This window comes from Nannospalax galili, unplaced genomic scaffold (genome assembly GCF_000622305.1).
Source record: "Nannospalax galili isolate Female #2095 unplaced genomic scaffold, S.galili_v1.0 scaffold1201, whole genome shotgun sequence".
Lineage (NCBI taxonomy): Eukaryota > Metazoa > Chordata > Mammalia > Rodentia > Spalacidae > Nannospalax > Nannospalax galili.
The window spans coordinates 243,735-251,229 of record NW_008344558.1 but is presented as its reverse complement, the minus strand read 5'-3'; the positions used below and the strand labels follow the sequence as shown (position 1 = coordinate 251,229).

Sequence of the window (7,495 nt, the reverse complement as noted above, 5' to 3'; positions counted from 1 at the left end):
GGGGGCGGGGGGCGGTCTATCCTTCCATCATTGACTCAGGCACGGAAATCCAGCTTTAGCCCGCGTGCCTCTCCTCGTGACCTGGCAGCTGACACCCGGAACTTAGAGAGAGAGTGTGCAGGGGTGAAATTGGGGCGAAACTCGACAAAGCCAGCCTCGGTAGCAGAGACCCACAGCGGAGAAGCAGGGGCCCGCCAGCAACGCAGCAGACGCGCTGCGGGACCCGCCGCCCTCCAGGTGCGCGCAGGGGACCGGCGCCACGCTAGCAGCTGGTGCCCCAGGATCCCTGCGCACCCCAAAGTTCCTGATTATTGCGTGCCACATATTTCCAGGAGCTACACAGATAATCTTTCAGGATGGTTTGCTTTCCCTTTGTCCACAGGACAGCTTCTTTGGCGTGGGGCAGTCATTTTGAGGGGTGCTGATGGATACCTGCGGGTTCGGCTATGTTGCCTTGGGGGAGGCTGATCCCGTGAGGAACATGATTGTGGTAGACTCTTCCTGGACAAGAATAGTTAAACCAGCTTGATGTAAAGGCCTCCTCAGAAACTACCAGTGTGGAAGCATCCACTGAAATGTCATTGCCCACTCCTTTGCCTGGATTTGAGGACTCTTCTGACAAGAGGAGGGTTCCTCCAGAGCTGCAAAGTCTTAGACTGTAGCTTCAAGATCTTTCTTCAGAGATGTCAAAGGTCTCAAACCCCAGGTCCTCAAAGCCTGCTGGGAAGAGAGGTGGTAGGACACCAAAAGGCCCTAAAAGGCCCCAGCAGTGGAAACCTCCATCCGCTCCTCTGGTTCCTGGTCTCTTAGATCAATCCAAGCCTGTCTACCCCCTTTCCTAAGAAATGAAGTCAAAAGTCCAAGGGAGACCTGTTACTGCTGAAGTTGTCTAAAGGCCTAGATCAGCCAGTCTTCATCTCCAAAGAGACCTTTGAGACCCCTTCTAGGGACGACCTTGCTGAAGGACTGCCCAAGTGGTACTTCCATATTTCCAGGAACTGGACGAAGAGCTCTCAACAGCCTTGTCCGCTCCACTGTCTGGTCCTCCCAAGAGCCCCAAGGTGAGCAGCCCCACCAAAACCCAAAGAAGATCTGGCAGCAGGCAGCCTGGCAGGGTGAAGAAGATACTACCGCTAGGGATGAAGACTTTGTTCTCCAGGTTGAGGCTGAAGATGAGGAAGAAAGTGAGGCCCCAAGTGAGAACTCATCTGACCCTGAGCCTGTTGCACCCCAAAGCACCCCATGAGGAGCCACTTCAGGGCAGAAACCACACTGCTGGGGCATGGCTCCCATGGTTTGCCCAATTACATCCAGGCTTCTGTTTGGAAGTGCCTCAGTCTCACAGAGGACCTCTGAGAACAGCAACATCCATTCTGGGAGTTTGCTGAATGGGTTGCTGTAGCCTGGAAGTGGAACTCCACTTGAAGCAGCTCCCTACCTGCCCCAGGAGGAGAAATCTCCACTGTTTCCTATACAGCATGAGGGGATTCCTGAGGATGGCACAGTCTACCAAATAGATAGATTTAGCTCAATCACAGCACATCCAGAGCTCCGGGATGTGTCCTTCACAGGAGGACCACTCTGGGCTCTGTACTGGTGCCCAGTGCCTGAAGAGTCAGCAGTCTCACACACGGTATGTGGGTCTTTTCTCTGGCCCTGACATGAATGAGACATACCCACTGCACCAGCTTCATTCAGGTCTTTGGCTGTCGCAGCTCTGGGGCCTTGGGACATTGCAGCACAATGACATCTTAAAGTGGTTTTAATTTGCATTTCTCTAATTACTAATGATGTTGAACACCTTTTAAGATGCTTCTTAGCCATCTTGATTTCTTCTTTTGAGAACTCTCTGTTCAGCTCCTTAGCCCATCTTTATTGCTTCTTGTCTTGGTTCTCTGTTTTTTAGAGTTCGTTATATATTCTGGTAATTAAACCTCTGTCAGATGTGTCGCTGGTGACGATTTTCTCCCATTCTGTGGGTTTTCTCTTCACTTCCTTATTGTTTCTTTTGATATACAGAAGCTTTTTAGTTTAATGAGGTCCCATTTGTTGATTCTTGACCTTGTTTCCTGAGTGATAGATGTCTGGTTTAGAAATTCCTTTCCTACCCCTATATCTTGTAGGTTATTGCCAATGTTTTATTCTAACAGTTTCAGAGTTTCAGGCTTCACATTGAGGTTTTGATCCATTTGGAATTGACTTTTGTGCAGGGTGAAAGATAGGGGTTTAGTTTCATTCTTCTACAGGTGGAGATCCAGTTTTGCCAGCACCATTTTGCTGAAATGCTGTCTTTCCTCCAGTGAATGTTCTTGGCCCCTTTGTCAAATATCAGGTGGCTGAAATTGCATTTACTCATATTTGGGTCTTCAATTTTGTTCCATTGGTCTCTACTTTTATGTGACCTCAAGAGGGTTGCTGAACTAATGGGTACATTCTCTCTTCCCTTGGAGGACCATCTCCAGATGACAGCAACTCTGGACTTTCTCATCAGGACGGCTGCTATGATGGGGAATAACATTACTTTAGTGTTAGTTTGAGTCAAGTAATTGAGAATATAGGGTTTAAGAAAGTTACCTGTTTGGCATTGGTTTAAAAGTAAGGTTCCCATTCCCTAGGTTTACCAAGTGCCTTTATTAAATCTCAGTGACTCACTGTTTACACAATGTTTTGATGATTTGAAGCAATTTACAGAACATCTAGAGTAGTCCCATTTGGTTGGATACTGTTACTGTTTCTTCATTTACAAACTTCATATTATTGCCATGTCTAGTAGTAATGGCTTTGTTGTGACACAATTCACAAACCATAGAATTCACTCATTTACTGTGCAGTCCCATGGTCTTTAGCACAGTCACAGGTTTGCACAATCACCACCATAGTCAGTTTTAGAATATCTTTATTGCCACATGATAAAACCTACTGGTCATTAACAGAATCTTCCCTGGCCCCCCATCTAACTATTATTCCTAAGTGGCCTCATGGATTGTTTGTTTTCTCTTCAGTCCAAAGAATTCTTTCCAGAATCTTCAATAGAATTGACTTAGTAATCATGAATTCTTTTAGTCTGTTTTTTTAAAAAAATCAAGGGAAGTTATTCTTTCTCTTTAAATTATGGCAATTACCTTTGCTGAGTATAGTTGTCTAAGTTGGCAGTTGTCGCTCAGAACTTGAAGTATGCCGTTCTAAGCTCACCTGGCTTTTACAGTTTCTGTTTTGAAATCTGTTATTCAAATAGGCCTGCTTTGATAGATGACTTGATACTTCTCTCTCGGTGCTTTCAACACGCTTTATTTTGTTTATTAAGTGGCTAAATTAGTACATGGTGAGAGGACATTCTTTCTAATCTGGTCTGTTTGGCATTCCAGATGTCTCCTATATGTGGATTGGCATCTCTTTTCCTAATTTTGGGAGATTTTCTATGTATTGATTCATTTATTTATTTATTATTATTTTTACAAATTTTATTTATTTATTTGTTTATTTATTTTTAGTCTTTTTGAGACAGGGTCTCTCTATAGCCCCAGCTGTCCTGGAACCCACTATGTAGACCAGGCTGGCCTTAAACTCACAGAGATCTGCCTGCCTCTGCCTCCTGAATGCTGGGATTAAAGGTGTGTGCCACCACACCCAGCTCATTTATTTTTGTTTTAAAGATTTATTTATTTTATGTGGGTGTGTACCTAATGGTACCTATGTGCACCATGTGCATGCAATGCCCACAGAGGCTAGAACCACAGAGGCCAGAAGAGGACATCAGAGCCCTTGGAGCTGCAGTTACAGGTGGTTGTGAGCCACTTGATAAGGGTGCTGAAATCCAAACTGGATCTTCTTCAAGAACAGCAAGTGCTCTTAACTACTGAGTCATCTCTCCAGCCCCAAGGGAAATTTTCTGTGTTTTTAGAAGTGTGTACCTCCTTCCCCTCCTCCTCCCCCTCCTCCCCCTCCCCTCTCCTCCTCTTCTCCCATGTTCTTCTTTTTGAGATAGGAATTCACTAAGAGACCTTGAACTCATGCATGGAAATCCTTCTGATGTGGCATCTCTGCTAGTTCACTTTTAAAAGTCCTCTTTCATGAACTTACTTAATTTTTCAGTTCTCTGTATCTAGATATGATTTTTAGTGGAATGCCTCACAATCCAAAGCAACCTCTTCCTTCTTTTCCATAGACACACAGACACCAGACATACACACACACACACACAAACACACACACACACAACACACACACACACACACACACACACACACACACACACTCTGGTAGCTGGGAATAAAGTTCATCCACCATCCACATCATTTCTTTTTTTTTTTGAAAAGCCCTTCTTCCTTTGTTTCCCTGGAATCCAGGGAGCTGTATCCATGAGTTCTGATTCCCCACTTGTTATTGTGAAAAGGTTACATAATTTGCACACTTCTGGAAACGCCCTGACCTTCAGGAGCTTCCCCCTCGAACTCAGATCAGCTATCCCCATTCCTCACAACTCAGTCATCCTTTCTTCTTTCTTCCGATGAGACTTCTATTTGATTTCAGTTGTGTTTGTCAACCCTTAAATACAATTTTAGAGCTGCAGATTGTATCCCACTCTCTGTTTCACTGAAAATGGAGACCATATATTTTTCCCCCAATTTTTCTTGTTCTTTTCATGTAATTTTATGGAGAAAATGGAGACATAAGGTGATTTATACAGCTCTGTTTGTACCAGAAGCCCCTATGTTAATTATCATGTTATCTACTTGTGTGGAGTTTTCCTGATGTAAAAAACTAAACTGAGATTTGAGATTCCTTAGAATAGTTTTTCACACTTAATAATAAAGGAAAGGATAAAACAGACAAAGGTAGAGCTCCACACGACTGTGGAAATTCAGAACATTATAATAAGTCATTTTGGTAAGCTTTGGGTTAAAACTTTACACGCTAAAGCTTTCCATTTGGGCCACTTTGAAAGAAAATCCTTATAAACACTGACAGAGTTCTTGCTTTTAGAATTTTGAAGAGTTTGGATCTAAAGTTATTATTAGAATTGCATCATTACTGAAATGTGGTTATTCCATTAAAGGACTAGGGTATGTTTGGGTGTTCTCATTCACATGCCACTTCCGGAGCTTCTAAATTTTAGAAAGCTTTTTTTTTTTTTTGGAGAGGTCACATATGGCTTTTCATCTTGTAAGTAGATTTTAGTTAGGTGCCCTTTCTTGTAGAGGTTACTGTGTTTGCCTATTAAGGCCTTTCTTTGAATTTAGTATAGGCTTAGAATTCAGATAACAGAGATTGTTAGAATTTTATATATAAAGAGTAAGTAAACAATACCCTGTGCACAGACCCCATAATGTCTGCCTTTCCTGGTGGAGAATCTTGTTTTTTTGACTCTTATAATACCCAGACAAGGAAAAAATGTCAGATTTCTGACTTGTTAGGTGCTTCCGCAGTTTTGATTTTATTTATACTTAATTATATTATTGTAATTGTAACATCGTGACTATAGTTTAAAATATCCCATCATATAATCTCTTTTGTCTGGGAATGTCATGGAGCATCTAAAGAAAGCCACAGCCCCTTATTGCCTTGTAGAGAAGTGTGTTTGCAGTGCCCAGTCATCCTGGTGTCTGGGGGAGGCACAGGTGTTTGCTATGCAGGCGGAGTACTGGGAAGGTTCTAAAGTTGTTAAGTGCAGGCCACAAGATTCTAAGATTAATTGTGCTTCACTCTCCAGTGAGATTAGTGTATTATAAATCATAGAGGCATATCCCATCAATCTGGTGCCTGGATGCAGAGAACATGATAACCCCTAGCTCAGCAGAAACACACCTTCCATCCATTACAGGGTCTCTCCTGGAATAAACCATGTGCTCCTATGGAAGAACCAGGGCAATGGGCAGCATTTTAAAGACATCTTTGAGATAACATAGCTTCTCTTCCAACAGGGAAACCATTTTTGTGGTGCCTTTTTTTTTTTTTCCTACAACAATAACTTGAAACAAGATCGGTTCAGTGAAGTGTTTTCTGGGTACTTAGTATCTACTTATCTTTGGAATGAGTTCCCTGGAGTGGGTACAAAAGGAAAAAAATATGACCTCTAATGAGCCTATGTTTAGTTTGTGAGAAAAGGCATATTAATCCCAATAATAGCTATTGTTTAGGTAGCACATACTATATGCATGCATACCAATAGAATATACTGAGAGATTATTTATAGGACATACTTCAAAATAAACAACGAGATGTCAGAGAAGGAAGAGGTAAGTGCTGACTGGGGTAGTCTGGATGGGCCCTGCATAAGGCAAATCAGTGCTGGGTATTCAGGGTGGGAAGGCATTAGAGAGGTGAGAGGAAGTAGAGTATAGATTGCATGAGAGATGGGAAGTGAGCTAGGCAGTGGTTAAATGCCAGAACAGACATTTGGAAGCATCTAGCAGAGCTGCAGAATGGGTAAGTGTCCCTTGCTGTATATCTCTTTGCCTTTCTGTGTTCTCTGTATCCGAGCCAGCTTCCTTTTCCTTTGGAGCATGCTGCCTAGTAGAAGATAATTCCATTGGACTGGAGGGTGGCTAGGTAGGCTACACTGAGAAGGTGATAAGGCTGGACTGTGCCAGCTATGTTGTGTGTGTACATGTTTCTGTGGTCAGGGTGAGGAGGCCAATTTCTGGCAAGAAGATGAAATCAACTTCTTTTCCAACCCCCTACTCCTCATCCTTTAAAAAATTACCTCCTCATCCTTTTGAAAAAATTAAATTTTATTTATTTGGGAGGTGGGTGCCACGGCATATATGTGGAGGCCAGATGATAACTTGCTGGAGTTGGTTCTCTCAGTCTTCCATGTGGGTTTGAGCCATCAAATTCAGTTTATCAGGCTTGATGGTAAGTGCTTTCATCCATTGAGCTATCTTGTTGGCTCACTTCCCCCTCACTTATTATGAAACAGTACCATCCCGTCTCTGTGCTTTTCAGCTCATCCTCTCCTCGATGCCAAGCACAGTTCCTAGTTGTATCTTTGTGGCCACACACTGCTCACTCAGCATCACGTGTTTATTCATTTGGCAGGTATTAGTTGAAAATCTTCAGAAAGTGTACACGTTTCCAAGGAAGACAATTAGGAAACAATTATAATAGACAAGTACCCCGAATGGAGAAATACACAATGACATGGAACGAAGGGCAAAGACACAGTTCTGGTTTGAATACACAATGCCCCCACAGTACCAGGCGTTAAACCTACTTCCCTACCTTGTGGCACTATTTTTGGAGCTTCGAGAAATTTTAGGAGGTGGAGTATAGCTGTAGGAAATGTAGTCCCTGAAGGTAAGTCCTTGGAGGGGGCATCTCATCCCTGATGACCCCTTCCTGTCTCTCTCTATCTGCTTTCTGTTAACTGAGAGGTGATTGATTACTTCTTGTGACATACTCCTGCTGCCATAATGTTCTTCTAAGCACAGGGGTTGGGGGAAGTGACCAGAGACTGAGCCCTCTGAAGCTGTGAGCCAAAATAAAGTTTTTTCTC

At 43.1% G+C, this 7,495-nt stretch overlaps 1 pseudogene; it reads left to right on the top strand.

Annotated features, from left to right (window-relative positions):
- Positions 1–397: 397 nt before the first annotated feature.
- On the top strand, positions 398–1,766 carry LOC103740161 (annotated as a pseudogene).
- The last annotated feature ends 5,729 nt before the right edge of the window (positions 1,767–7,495 follow it).